Source organism: Salvia splendens, chromosome 7, assembly GCF_004379255.2.
Source record: "Salvia splendens isolate huo1 chromosome 7, SspV2, whole genome shotgun sequence".
Lineage (NCBI taxonomy): Eukaryota > Viridiplantae > Streptophyta > Magnoliopsida > Lamiales > Lamiaceae > Salvia > Salvia splendens.
Genome location: NC_056038.1, coordinates 7,469,397 through 7,485,548, shown reverse-complemented (window position 1 = coordinate 7,485,548; position 16,152 = coordinate 7,469,397). Strand labels below are relative to the sequence as shown.

General features: G+C 41.8%; 2 pseudogenes; one reads left to right on the top strand and one right to left on the bottom strand.

Annotated features, from left to right (window-relative positions):
- Window positions 1-1,756: 1,756 nt before the first annotated feature.
- LOC121810334 lies at window positions 1,757-5,496 on the top strand (annotated as a pseudogene).
- A 4,805-nt stretch (window positions 5,497-10,301) lies between these two features.
- On the bottom strand, window positions 10,302-14,626 carry LOC121810333 (annotated as a pseudogene).
- Between the last annotated feature and the right edge of the window lie 1,526 nt (window positions 14,627-16,152).

The window sequence follows — 16,152 nt, the reverse complement described above, 5'->3', positions numbered from 1 at the left end:
CATCGGGCGTCTGCCTGACTGGAGATATCCCCAACTCCTCTAAAGAGAAAGTGTCTATGCCTGTGAACTGAGTATCCGGAACATAAGTGGAAGGGGTATCAGTAGACTGCATATCCACAACCGGTCGATAGACACCGTCCGCTAGTGGTTCAGGACCCCTGCCACCCCCTCCCACATGCATCATCCCCGGCATCATCCCCGCCATCATCCCCGGCATCATCCCCGGCATCATCATATTTGGGGTCATGCCCCCCATCATATTTGGGGTCATGCCCCCCATCCCCATCCCCGGCATCATCATATTTGGGGTCATGCCCCCCATCCCGGCTGCCCTGGGCATCATACCACCCATACCACCCATCTGTCCCATCCAGTTGTACATATAAGGGGACATCATCCCACCCATGGCCCCCATCTGTCCCATTCCCGGTACCGTTGTCGCATTTCCGCTTACGTTTCCCTCCAGGTCGATGGGAAACGTCGGAGTCTGCGACTCGCTCGTGGCCGGGGAGTTCCTATCGTTCTCCATTAAAAGTAGAAATGAAATTTGTAGAAAAAGAAGAGAGAAACTTGTTAACAACAAGTGGTGCAAATGAAATGAAGTTCAACGAGCCATATATATAGGGTTTAAAAAATATAAAAAAATTCGGACGTCCGAGCGGGACGTCCGACCCTTGCCACAGTGGCGGACGTCCGCCCGCCCGTCGCAGGGACGTCCGAGGACACCCGACGTCCTCACGGGACGTCCGTATCCGACCCTAAACGCCACAGTGGCGGACGTCCGGGTCGCCCGTCGCGACGTCCGACCGGATGTCCGACCGGACGTCCGCCATTGGAGATGCTCTCAGCTAAATCTCTCGCTCAATTCCCAGATTTGGAGATGCTCTTCTCAGCTAATATGTGCAACACGGCAATACTTATAGGAATTGCATTACTTCATGCAGCTGAAACTGTTGCTGCAAGTCTAACAGCTTAGTAGCCGTTGCACAACTAAATCTTGAACTCTTTCTTCTTGATCATGTGTTGCACACTCCACGCTCGGTTCCCATGCACCATCACTCGTTATCATCTCAAAACTTCTAACAGGGATTATAGGTTCGCATTTAAACCGTCCTTAGTTTGATAATGCAAAACAAAAATAATTTAGCATGGTTTTAAAAGGGGGCAGGTTTCTCTGAGAACTTTAATGAAATATTGTAAATTTTGGACCTAGTCTAACCGAAAATACAGTTTTTCATTAAATGTGATTCATATCTGAGCAAATGTGGGTGATTCAAATTGAAAGGTACAACTTAACTGATAATTAAGTGTAGTCTGTATAAAGTCATGTAGTTAAGTAGAATTTAATGAAATTAAAATCCTTTAAATTTCCTTTACATCTTACTATTAAGTTACTCGGGGCCACACCCCTTCTATTTTCGTTCATGATCACGTTTTAGTCATATTGCTTATACCATCCACAATAGGAATAGTCCAGCAATAGCCCGGCCATAGTCTAGCCACTGCCACATCATCAAAACAAGCAAATAGCCCAGCCATAGCCTAGCCACATAATATCCACATCACTATTAACAAATATATACAAAATGAAATAATTAACAATCACACAATATACGAAATTTAATTTACGAGACATATACGGGAAAAGTTTAATAATAATATTAAAATTTTAAAAAGTACAATAATTTAAAAAAAATACATTAATTAAAAAAAAATACAATAATAAAAAGGAGTGCCAATTCACTCCTCGTCTCCGTCGTCGCCGTCTCCGTCGCTATCGCCACCATCGCCGCCGCCACCACCGCCGCCGCCACCGCCGGTCTCCCCCCGTGCCGCCTCGCCCGATGGGGCGCGAGCGAAGAATTTGAGATCCTCGGTAGATTGGCCAAGGGGGGATGCCGACTGGACCTCCTGGGAAGCCCCGGCGTTCCCCCTCGCCTCCCGCTGAGCGCGCTTGCGCCCCATCGGGCGAGGTCGGCCACCGACCGAACGCTGCGTGGGGAACTCCTGCGTCGTCTCGGGGAGGTCGTGGGAACCACCGCTGCTGCCGCTGAAATCGCCGGTGTAGTTCAGTCGTTGCTTCTTCGGCCAGCCAGAGTCGACACCTACTCGGAACTTCTCGGACTCGTTCAGCACAAGATAGCAGTTCCAGTAGGTGAAGTCCTTGTATACCCCCTTCAGTGGGAAGGCTTTCTCAGCTATTCTCCTGCAGTCCTCCTCCGTTTGGCCACTGCTCATCATGCGGAGTGCGTTGGTGTACAAACCCGAAAATCGGGAGACCGCACCCCTGATTCGGTTCCAGGCCTTCCGGCAATCCTCCCCGTTGCGTGGCCTCCCCTCCGGGCAAAATCTCTGGTAGGCTGCTGTTATCTTGCCCCACATGTTGACGATCCTCTGCTCGTTCGAAACGAGAGGATCGTCGCAAACACTCACCCAAGCCTTGCAGAGCGCGACGTTCTCCTTGTCCGCCCACCTCCTCCGTACCTCCTCCTCACCCGGCTGCGACGACTCGCCGACCTTCTTCTTGCCCTTCTTCGCGGGGGCGCCACGCCCCCGCTCTGCCCCCCCTTCAACGAGAGTTTCCGGAGCTCCGGGAGTATCAAACACCAAGTCATCTAAGGAGAAACTATCAAACCCCAAGGGCGTTTGGGTCGATGTGTGCAATGAACCAGTCGAAAAATCTAAACTGGGGCGATAGACATCCCCCGCCGTCGTCGGGGACCCCCCAGAAGTCCACTGTGTAGCCGGTACGACCCCCGAAGTCCCATGTGTCGGCGGTACCCCCCGGGCATCATCTGCATCCCGGGTGCCCATCCCGTTGGTGCCCACCCCGGTATCGCCAGAAACCCCCCCGACGGACTCCCCCCGTTGGCATCCCGGAAAACATCTGCTGCCACGGGTACATGTTGTAGTACCCGGGCATCTGACCCCATCCACTTCCCACGGGGATCGACGGAGTTTGTGACCCGCTACTCCCGGAACTAGGCTCGTTGTTGAGATCCATTTCTCTTGTTGATCTTGTACAGAAATTAAGATAGAGAGAGTACTCGTTAAAACAAGTGGTGCGAATGAAAATGACGAGCAAAGCGCGTATATATAGTGTTTCGGAAAAAAAAAATCGCGCTAGGCGGTGCGCTGGGCGATCCGGGCGCTGCAATAGCGCCGAGCGGACCGCCCAGCGCCACGCGACCGCCCAGCGCTGCGCAGTTTCTCTCTCCATTCGCCCGCTGGGCGACTGCAATAGACCGCCCAGCGCCGGCGCTCGGCTGGGCGGCATTGTGGATGGTCTTACAATAATTTGAAGCCCCTCTTTTTCACAGTACTATAAGGTTCAAATGTAGTATTACAATATACTGTATACATATCCTTTTTAAGAATATATGTATACAGTGTATACATATGACATACTAGTACTGCAGTTAATACATGTATATACTATTATGAGTTTTGAGGGCAATAAATTTAAAACTCGGCAAGTCTATCTCTAACATAAAAAAAATAAAGATAAAAAGCAGTAGGAAAGTAGATCACTAGATTGTATAAAAGTCAATAAAATTTTTACCTAGTTGCATATATGCACTCATATAATTGTCCAAGAAAGTGTTATGCAGATCTAGTGATAAATGCAAAATGTCCTCTTATAAATTAGCTCTTCTGGTAACTCTTGCTAAGTTGATTAATTCGCATAATTTTAAGTAGTTTTTCATTAGTACTTAAGCTTTTCTAACTCCAATTTTTTTGTTGTTAGATCAAGGTGAGAGAGCTAGCTCAAGGATCTAAGCCCAAAGGAGCCCCATAGTAAAGGTTAGATAGATTTTGGTATAGATAGCCCTATTAATCACCAGCCACAGGATTCCTACCAACGAATTGACGGATTAAATGTGATCGCTACTTTGCAAGTATTGACAATAATTTCCTTAAAAATGAAGTTGGATCCTTTATTGTATGATGCATTAATACATTGATGGAAAGGTAGAAACCTGAAGAAAAAGTAAATAATTAGTTGTAATTGTGATAACAATTAGACTAAAGTCTCAATTTGGTCCTTAACATATTGCGTTTTTTTTTATTTTGGCCCAAAACATTATCTTTTGAATTATTCGGTCTCTCACATTTGAAATCGGATCACATTTGGTCCATTTTGGACGGTTCCGTCAAATTTTTGAAGGTTTTAATTATCGGGTCACAAATCCGTCACTAACTGGGAGAAACTGATCTGTCACTAATTATCGTTTTAGTCATTTACGTGTAAGTTACATAAATTAGGAGGAAATTGAGGCATGAAAGTACTATTATTAGAATAATGATAATTAAATACTCTCTCTGTCCCCGATTAAGAGTCACTCTTTTCCATTTTGGTCTGTCCCCCATTAAGAGTCACTCTTCCTACTTACCATATTTGGACATCAAAATTACCCTGTTGGCAAAATTTACAAAAAATGCCATTATTTACATTAAAAAGAAAGAAAAGTAAAAAAACATTTCTCCTTCCCTTCGTCTTCTTTAATTCCTGTCTCCTCAATTTCTCTCTCTCTCTCTCTCTCTCTCTCACACACACAGAGTCACCGATGAAGAAAGCTTCACATTGCGGAGTGCAATGTTGTTAATTGGCGGGGACACACGCTTCCAACAGTTATGAATCAGCCCAGTTCCATAGACCCAACAGCGCCGCCGCTGTCGCTGTCGCAGCCACCGCGATCCTCCTTCAGCTGCGACCGCCACCCCGCCGAGAACTTCACCGGCTTCTGCCCCATCTGCCTCTACGAGCGCCTCACCACTCTCGACGGCAACTCCTCCGCCAACACACCCTTCTCCTCCCGCCGCCCCTCCTCCGCCGCCATCAAAGCCCTCTTCTCCTCCTCCTCCTCCTCTGCCGCTGCGAAACCAGCCGCCACCAACAGCAGCAGCTTCTTCCCACCTCAGAAGCCCTCGAAGACTTCCTTTTTCCCCTAGCTCTGCCGCACAAAGTCATTCTCGGCGTCCAAGAACGAAGCTTTGAGCCAATTCTTCGAGCCCCAGAGGAAATCTTGCGATGTTAGAGGGAGAAACACTCTCTGGTCTCTCTTCTCCCTCGACGACGGCGGCACCTCCTCCAGCCAAAATCCCGCAAACGGCAAAAAAATCAGATCTTTAGCGGCAGAGAGGCCCGTTTTCAAGGAGACCGAGAACGACGACGATTTCTGTGACCCGAAAAATGCAGAAATTGATGAAATTGAAAAATCCCATTTGGAGAATTCAAGAAACGAAGTTGAAGTCGAGGTAAATGAAGGCGAAATAGTTGAAGAAGAGAGTAATGTGAAGAAGATAAAGAAGCACATTGATCTCCACAGCCAAGAGAAGAAGAGCTCTGGCGGAGGCGGGTTTTGGGCGGCGGCCTCTGTTTTCAGCAAGAAATGGCACAAATGGCGGCGAAACCAGAAGATGAAGAAGGAAAACAATCCCACATTGCACTACCTAATTCCATTTATTACACCACATATTCAAACACTTCCTTAAAACTCGTGCCCGGTCAAAGAGTGACTCCTAATTGGGAACGGAGGGAGTAATATATTAACTAACTAAAATATAGAATATTAAGTGGTACCAAATAGTAGTACTTCTACTACATTTTATTGTTGAAAATCGACGGACACGTATTTACATGTTTCTATATGTAGCCTAATAAAATTTGGCTCTTTTTCTATAAGTACACAATTACATACACTTTCATTTAATTATAAAGTCTAATAAAGTAAATACCTATATTTATATACTTTACTGTTGGGATTTACGCACACAAGGCTTTCACACACTCAATAAGATCACACACACACTCACTGTTGTATGAGATCACACAATGCAGGAAACACACACACTCACACTTTGAGTATTGAAGATGATAATCTTGGAGAGAAAACTGGAAAACTCTTTATTGATTAAACTCTATATTCTAAACTACATACATGGTGAGCTATTTAAAGCTCTATAATCACGTAGCAACTGCTACTAACTAACTACAAGAAGAATCAAGAAAGCAAGAAGAATAACCGCTACATCTCGGCTAACTAACTGCTGCTCCAACGGCTAGTTCGGCTAGGTTGCTTCTACCTTCTCGGTTCAAGACCGAACTCCTTCTTCGGCTCAATACCGAACTCCTTCCTTGGCTTACAACCGAACTCTTCCTGCTCGGCTCATTCCAGCTCAACGCCGAGCTTCCTTACCGATCTTCCATACCGAGCTTCTTTACCGCTGAGCTTACCGACTTCTGCCTTCTTCTTCTTCTCGGCTAGTTCCAGGCTAGTTCCAGCTCGGTAAGCCGAGCTTACCGAACTCCTTTCTAGCCGAGCTTCTTCCAACTGAAATGAGCACTCCATTATTACAATTCTCCACCTGAGGGCTCATCTCAGTTCTTGCACAAACATTGATCCATTTCTTGCAATGATCAAACTTGTCTCTACCTAGAGACTTTGTTAGCATGTCAGCCGGATTGTGCAAGGTGTTAATCTTAATCACCTTCACTCTCCCCTTTTCAATCTCATCTCTAATGAAATGCAACTTTATGTCTATGTGCTTGCTCCTTTCATGAAAGCCCGGATGTTTAGCCAAGCACATAGCTGAGCTGCTGTCACAATGAATCACCATTGTCTTTTGGTCAAAACCAAAGTCAGAAATCACTCCCTGAATCCAAAAACTCTCCTGTACAGCTGCAGTGAGAGCTATATACTCTGACTCTGTTGTTGAGAGAGCAACAACACTTTGCAACCCTGACTTCCAGCTGATTACAGTTCCAAACATGGTGAAAAAATAACCTGTTTGGGACTTTCTGTTGTCCAGGTTTGCAGCATAGTCTGCATCACAATAGCCCTGCACAACCTCCTCAGATTCACCTTCCCAGCCATTGAACACAATCCCCCAGTCCTTAGTTGACTTCATGTACCTCAATATCCACTTAAGAGCATTCCAATGCTCCTTCCCCGGGTCTGCCATGTATCTGCTAGTCACTGAGATAGCATGAGCCAAATCTGGTCTTGTACAAATCATAGTGTACATAACACTTCCAACCACACTAGCATAAGGGATAGCCTCCATCTCACCAGCCTCTTGCTTAGTTTTAGGGGCTTGTTCCTTTGATAGCTTAAAACTCTGGGACAGAGGAGTTGATGCAGCTTTTGCATTTTCCATTTTGAATCTCTGCAACACTTTCTCAATATAGTCAGTTTGCAGCATCCACAGCTTCTTGCAGCCTCTATCTCTCTGAATATGTATGCCTAGGATCTTCCTTGACTCTCCTAGATCCTTCATTTCAAAGCTTGACTTCAGATCTTGTTTAACTTTCTGAATTTCTGTCATAGAAGGCCCTGCAAGTAGCATATCATCCACATAGAGTAATAGGTAGGCAATGGGAGTCTTGCCTGCCTTCTTGATGTAGATGCAATCATCATATTCTGACTTGGAGAAGCCAATCTTCTTCATCTGTGCATCAAACTTCTTATTCCACTGTCTAGGACTTTGCTTAAGTCCATAAAGACTTTTCTGTAACAGGCACACCTTGCCTTCTTCTCCAATCTTCACATAGCCCTCTGGCTGTTCCATGAAGATAGTTTCCTCTAGATCTCCATTGAGGAAGGCGGTCTTCACATCAAGCTGTTGTAGCTCCCAGTCAAGCTGATTCACCACAGCCAATAGAATCCTAATCGAAGTGTGCTTCACAACAGGTGCAAACACTTCATTGAAATCGATTCCCTCCTGCTGTGTAAAGCCTCTAGCCACCAGCCTTGCCTTGAACCTGATTCTGTCTTTATCAGTGGTTTCTACCTTCTTTTTAAACAACCACTTGCAACTGATCAGCTTCCTCTCCTTTCCATCTGTATTCAGCTGGTGATACATTTACAAATACTAGTTTTATGCATGTGTACGTAGAGACGGATAAGTGACGAATTTGTGACGGATTAGTGACGGATCAGTTTCTCCCAGTTAGTGACAGATTTGTGACCCGGTAATTAAAACCGTAAAAAATTTACCGGAACCGTCCAAAATGGACCAAATGTGATCCGATTTCAAATGTGAGGGACCGAATAATTCAAAAGATAATGTTTTGGACCAAAATAAAAAAAAAATACAATATGTTAAGGACCAAATTGGGACTTTAGTCTGACAATTAATATGGTGTGAGCATAAAACATGGATGAAGTTGGTGGAGAGGTAGAGACAATAAAGAGCAGCACATGGTGAAAACCATAAAAACATAGAGTTACTCAACTGAGGAGAGAGAAGCAGAAACGGGGCCTCTTGTCTACAAAATCTAACCATCTACTCGTATAAATAAATCCATTTCTTGTATTTAAAATTAATAAAAATAATAAGTAGGCATGCCTCCATGCATATTATTAATTATTTGACTTTATTTCTTTGGCAGAAATTCACGAGCATTCTCACCTCTCGTCACACATCTTCATTCCAACACCACCTATCTACATGTCGATTTCAGCTGGTGATACAAGGAAAAATAAAATAAAAACAAAACATATCTTGCCCTATAATATATGAATGGTCTTAAGTGATTTCAATATAGATAACTAGGAGTATAATTCTATTTTATTTTTATATAGTACTACTAATTATTAGTGGAGTTACCACGGGCACGAAATTACTCAAATTTGAGTTCTTCTAAGTTGTAATTCAGTTAAGAGTCACACCTAAACATTAGGCTACATATATGATATGTATGCATTTATTGAAATTAAAAACCCCCAACCCCAAACACATAATCAATATACAGTAGATAGCATTTATATTATTCACTAGAAAAAAACATTATGAGCACGCATTGGAGGTGTGACTATGAAAGAGACGTCTACCTATACACACTTCACCGCACTCATGTATCTACATATATGCCTTTGTTGAATCCTCTATATAAGCATCCATATTTCTATCTCATTTTCCATATAAACCATCAAACATATACTCTCTCTCTTATCTTTTTTTCTCTTCTTATAGAGATGAATCGAATCATGTCTACAAGTATAACCTACATGGCATTCCTCGTCCTTGTCCTACTCTTCTCTCCTGCAATGTCAAGGCACTTGCCGATTCTACAAAGCGCGCCGTCCACAGCCCTGCCGGTGGAAGCGCGAGATGAGATAACGACTCCATTCAGGAACCACAGGCAGAAAGCCTTTCACCGCGAGGCAATCAAGAACTGCATGCCGAAAGGGTCCCGCCGCTCCTCCGCCCCGAGCCGATACGTCAATTATCACACCTTAGGCTCGTCGTCCAACTGCTCCGGCAGCCAGCTGACGCCGCCGGCCACAGCACCATAGCCATTTTTATCCATTTGAATTAACGAAACATGATTTCTATCTGTTTATTAGATTTTGTGCTAATGTTTTCGCATTGGAAAACTATGTATGTATGCATGCATGCATGTATGTCTATAGAATTGTATTTTAAATTTTTTTTTCTTTTTTTTTTGGGTGGCTGTGAAATGAGGAGTTGTTGGGTTTGATGTAATGAAGGAGAAATTATGTGAGATTGTTATTGATCAAAATATTTTTCAACTAATAGGGGGGCCCTAGTGACACTGTGTTCGGATTAAAGTTAACTCTGGTAGGGGCACGTTTGCTTCATCGATCGTACCATGCCATAATTAAATGTTTTTTAGATGGTAGTCTATTATAGGGGTTGGTTCATTTATACTACAATAAAAGTGATCACAATATGTTAGATGCATCGCAGAGGTAGAAAGAGTGATAGTATTAAAGTTATACGCGCGTTGGTTTAATGAGATCGGCTCCATCAAATTAAATATTGCTGCGCCGCGGTATATTTATAACCTATTATAACTTATAGATGATAAATTAAATATTCGTATTTTGTGTAAACTTAATTTCCAGGGAAACAGTATTTTGAAATTAAAAGGGAACACGTGATTCCCATCATATTCTCTTTCTTTCATTCCAACACACTCCATTACTAAAAAATTATATTAGATTAATTTTATCAATTTATTCTATTACCTAACAAATCAGGTGAAATACATACATAGACATTAGGCAACGGCCCCAACAGTTATTTAAATGCTGACTTGATTTAACGAAAACACGATGTCGATTTTCTATTTTGTCGAAGGTGTGTCTTGACTGTTTGAGTAAAATATTAATGCTGAAAATAACACTAAGCTAATCTGACATTGTTAAAACATTGCAATTATTACCACCACCACTTTTACTTTTTAATGCAATCACAACAATTTTGAGAAAACGATAGAACTACATCACTGAATAAAAAAACTTGAAATGCTGTAATTGGAGAAAAGCATGTGAAAATGAAAAATATGGAGTATTTTAAAGAAAATCCGCTTTGTAGTGTGACAGGCACAGCGAATGAATATACATCAACAAATATCGTGTATACCTAAGAAAACAAACCTGAATACAAACAAAACGTGAAATGGCCGGCGGCATAAAGGAAAAGGCACAGCAACAGAGTAGAAACGAACACAATTTCTGATATCATCCAAACATTCCACAGACTCATCTGCTCGAGAATGACAACCTTCGGTCTATGGAGCTAAATCCATAGACGAAGGGGATTCTAGAGTGCATAATATATGAGAACAGTGCCACCCGATTATTGCTGAGAGTCTAGGCAGCTTTCTTTGTAAATAAATGTAAGTGGTGATCACCTCGTTGTGTGCAGAAATTGAATTTCTGAGGCGAGCAAAAGTAAAAAAGCATAGCTCGCAGCACCTAACTATACAAATCATCTTCATCAGCTCCACCAGCAGATGATGCAAAGGGGTCCGATGCAGCAGCAGTCCCAGCTGGTTGGTCAGCAAAACGGAATTCAGTTCCAAACCCACGTGACTGCTGCAAGGTCTGAGCAAATGCCTGGTATTTCCGTATGTCAGCATCACTCACACTTCTTCGAGCATAATGCCAGTGGGTAACAATCTGGCTGAACTCACAAAATACCAGAGGCCAAAAGAGTAAGCATAAATTATCAACGCCAACACAAAATCACTTGGATCAAGTCCTCGATACCAACGTAAGAAGCAGCATACACAATATTTTCTAGTTATAAGCTACCTCACCGCTAAGAATCTTACTCAAACACCTAAAACCAGGGAATTTAATTGAGTCAATTCAAATAGCAACTGACATTATGAATAACACAGCAGAGAGCAGTGTGGATGGACTTTTCCTAATGTTGACTGGTATGTAATGGGAATATGCATAATTTTCAAAACTGAAAGGATAACTCTACTTCAATGATAACCAGTATTGTGGTCCATGTAGGATACAAAAAGAAAGAACCAGAGAAGTTAAAAGGGAAAGCTAACAAGAGTGGGAAGAAAAACATACTTTCTCAATATTCTCTCTTATGGCATATTTGCAAGCCCTCTGGCATATTTCGGTGATATCTGCTCCACTAAATCCTTGAGTATATTTAGCAAGAGCTCGGAGATCAACATCCTTCGATAGTGGTGACTTCCGAAGACATGCTTTGAAAATCTGATGGCGTGAATCTTCATCTGGCAGGGGGATGTATATTAACTGGTCAAGGCGACCAGGCCATAAAAGTGCTGGATCAATAATGTCAGGTCTGTTAGTAGCCCCAATTATGAAAACAGTCTTCTTGGCATTCATGCCATCCATCTCAGTGAGAAGCTGATTGAGAACTCGGTCAGCGGCACCACCAGCGTCTCCAACACTGCTTCCTCTCTGCAAGGATACCAAAAAGCTTTGCCAGTAAGCCGTAACTGTATTTGTGCACAAATACGAAAACTGAATTTGCAGTCCGCCCAGACTACAGTAACATAATCGAAAGTAAAACATTAGTCAGCCTATTCTAATTATTCAGAAATTGGGAAGGTATATAACCTGTGTAGCAATGGAGTCAAGTTCATCAAAGAAAAGGACACATGGAGCAGACTGTCTAGCCTTGTCAAATATTTCATGAACACTGTCTTCACTCTCTCCAAACCAAATAGTAAGCAATTCAGGTCCTTTTACACTAATGAAATTGGCTTGGCACTCATTTGCAATAGCCTTAGCTAGCAGGGTTTTTCCACATCCAGGAGGACCATAGAAAAGAACACCCTTTGAAGGGGACATGCCGAATTTCTCAAACTTTTCTGGATGTTCCACAGGATATTGAACAGTCTACAACATAATAAACAGATTATGATTAACTGAGATGAACAATCGCATATAAAATAAGCAAAGTCAGGTCATCATTAGCAACTTATATTACCTCCTGAAGCTCTCTCTTAACATTTTCGAGCCCTCCAATATCTTCCCAGCTGCAATTTGGCACTTCAACAATCAGTTATGACAATTAGCAAGCATAATTTACTATTATCAAGTGATTAAAAGGGTAGGCATAAAATTCAGCAGAACATGCACTTACTGTCTCTCGTAAAGCAGAGGGGTTGCTTGTTCCAAGAGCAGTGTGGAAGTGCTCATTTGTAACAGCCATGGAGTTTAGTATCTCAGCATCTATTGTATCATCTTCCAAATCAATGACATCCATTTTCTCTCTGATACACTGAAGCGCTGCTTCAGTGCAGAGAGCTGCCAGGTCAGCACCAACATAACCATGGATGTATTTAGAAATCCTCTCTAAATCAACCTGCAATACCATTAACTTCGTCAAAAAGATGCTCATGTAAATCTTGTTATTTATAAAAGTTCAAATTCTTCATTATAGAAGTGCAGTACATACATCCTCGGAGAGTTTCATATTCTTGGTGTGAATCCTCAGCACCTCGAGCCGTCCAACTTCAACAGGAACACCAATATCTATTTCTCTATCAAATCTACCAAACCTTCTAAGAGCCGGGTCAATGCTGTTAGGTCGGTTAGTTGCTCCCATAACAATGACATGGGCGCGAGATTTCAATCCATCCATGAGAGTCAGAAGCTGAGAAACGATCCTCCTTTCAACTTCACCATGTGTCTTCTCTCGCTTGGGTGCTATGGAATCAATTTCATCAATAAAAATAATTGATGGGGCATTCTTTTCGGCCTCCTCAAATGCTTTTCTTAGGTTGCTTTCACTCTCTCCAGCCAACTTGGACATAATTTCAGGCCCATTAATCAAAAAGAAGAACGCACCATTTTCATTAGCAACAGCTCTAGCTATCAAGGTCTTTCCCGAACCTGGAGGTCCAAAAAGTAAAATTCCTTTAGGTGGTTTGACACCTATACACTTGAAGAGCTGAGGATGCCTCAGAGGCAATTCCACTAATTCACAAATCTGGGCCATTTGCTTCCTAACACCCCCTACATCATCGTAACCCACCTAATCCAACCTATCTTCATCCTCTCGCCTCAAAGGCTCCCCTTCAAGAAAATCTCAGTATCAGGGGAAACAACACAATACTCCCCAGGATCAGTCTCAATGACTTTAAATTCCACGCTTCTCATTCCTCCTGTAACCAGAAGATGGTCACCTTTCCTCACTGGGCGATATGCTTCCAGAAAATAGGCTGCACAGATAATATCATTTTCTCATTAGATTTAGAAGTACGAGATAATCTAATGGAGTTAATGTTCCATGAAGCATGTAGTGCAAACTATTAAGTTTATTACATTTAGGGGCTTAAGTTTCAGGTATACATCAAAAAGATCCCCAGCGAGACGTTCAATGGTGTCATCCAACGGCAAAATGTGAACACGCTTCCCGTATTTCACATCTGGGCACTGGTGCACAGATACAACATCCCCAAGCCGAACCCTCAGGTTCGTCCTCACAACTTTTTTCATCCTAATTTTCGGCTCTTCGCAAGTATCGTCAGCAAGGGCAATGCAGACAGTATCCTTTCTTTTCTTTCCCTAAAAACAATCAAATGCATCTAAATAAGAAACAGGATGGCCAATATCGTAGTTCCAAGGACTAATACTCTGTTAAACCAATAGCATATACTCCATGCCCCGTGAAACAGTAACACAAATAATACACTTGGAAATATGCTCAAAATTTGAGTAACACCGAGTTTGGAATTGGAAGTCAAGATTGGCATCCATAATAGGTTAGTTCAAAATCGGTAAATAGTCAAATGCATTAATATTACTATATAAAATCAGCTCGGCCTTTTTAAATTCCCCAATTTTACTACTCCGTACATAAAATCAGCTTATAAGAGCATGATCCCATTCGTGAACCATACTCACCGCAATCAGTAAGCAATCAGCCCCCAAATAATTAGTCCATTCAACATGATTTCAACTTATGAGAATCTTAAACAAAACTACAAACAAAGATAAACCCTAACCCAGCCCCATTCAGAATTGGGAGGGGGGGAACCCGATTCAAGGAAAGTAGACAGCCGAGAGTAAAAGGAAACCTTGAGCAAAATAGTATCTTCACGGAAAAGCTGGAGCTTTCCATGGTGGCGGGGTGGAGGGAGACGACGGAATTGTCATCGTTGACCGCTTCATCAACAACCAGGCGATTGGGGGCCTTTTTCCTCTCCAAGATCGCCGTCGAGAAGTCCTTCCCAGTTTTCCTGTGTCGGAAAAAAAAAATACTACAAGGTCAGATTAGCGGCATTAATTCACCAAAAAATAGCGGGAAAAAGAAGCACCTGAATTGAATTTAGGTTTCCGGCTCACGAATCAGAGTCGGGTTGGTGAAGCATGGTTTGAGCTAGCTGAGAATCGAGTATCGGAGAACACAATGATGCTTGTTTGTTTGGATTGGGGTAAAATAAAAGGAACTAACGGCGGTGAAGAGAGAGAGAATCTAGTGTAGATTTATAGGGTTTTTGTTAGAAGGCAACGTGTATTTAATAATTTTACCGCCGATTTACAAGTCCGTAACTACAAGTCTACAACAATCTTTCGCGGTCAAATAATTCCCCATAATTTGTTGTTAAAGCATGTGAAGCTGTGATTAATATACACACGTGATATAAATTTATTCTCCTAATTCACATCCAATTAAAAATATACACGTGACATCGTTTAGTGTTAGCGTGTAAAGCTGTTATTTATATACACACATGTTACATGTCATAAATTTATTCTTCTAATTTAAATATACTAGTTTCCTTTTATATAGGAGTACAACTTTATTGGATTAGTTTATTCGTAAATTGTGATTATGCATTTTGATCGTCCCAAATTAAAACAAAATTACAATGTAGGAGTCCATCAACATATATATATGCGGCCCACTACAAAGTATGGACTTGGGCCATTTTGGACTACGTTACATTACGGGCCATCTAATTAGGGTGTGGGCATCCACAAGAAGCCCAGCCTGGTCCTCCCTTGTTGTTTGGCCCGATATATTAATATCAACATATGTATATCCATAATTGTTTTTTCATTTTTAATCAAATTATAAAACAACAATGATTCTGAAGCCTAAATAAGAAACAATGATGGCTAACAGCTCGTAATTGATTGGAAACATTCACCAATCTTCCAAATTATTCCAACTCATCACCTACATCGCTCAAACTTGCCATACAATCAAGAAAAATTAAGCTACGAATTATTTAGTATATTTTAGTACACTTAATTTTAATGCTAAATAGGCTCAATTCCGGTTCACCACCGCCAAAAAATTACAAAAACAAACTTCTGCCTAAAAAAACAAACATAAGAATTAACAACCACTTGCATGTATGATGTATATTCCTCGAGAAAGGATACATTTGATAATATAAGCATAGAGAGAGAAAGAGAAGTTTATCCTCATTGTGTGCTGGCATTCTGGCTACATGCACCAATCACCAATCATAGTTACCAATAGTAGCAAATCTTGTAAACTAATGCCCCTCATAATTTTGCTTCCCATTTTTGTGTATTTAATTGGATTGAAGAACCAATTAATCCATTTATTTTACTCTTAATTATACTTCCCCCATTCTTCAATTACACACTTACTAATATACTAAAAGATAAGATTCTTGCACATTAATTTCCTATGACCGATTTAATGATTTATCCATTTATTTTACTCTTAATTACACTTTCCCATTCTTCAATTACACACTTATACTAGCCTGCACTGCATCAGATTCAGACCCCACTAAAAAAGCTACTTCTACAAAAGAGGGAACTCATTTACACACTACCGCGCCTCTTACAATTATTTGTAAACTATAGAATGTCACAACACTGATACTTTAAGATACACAGTTCTAGTAAATATTAT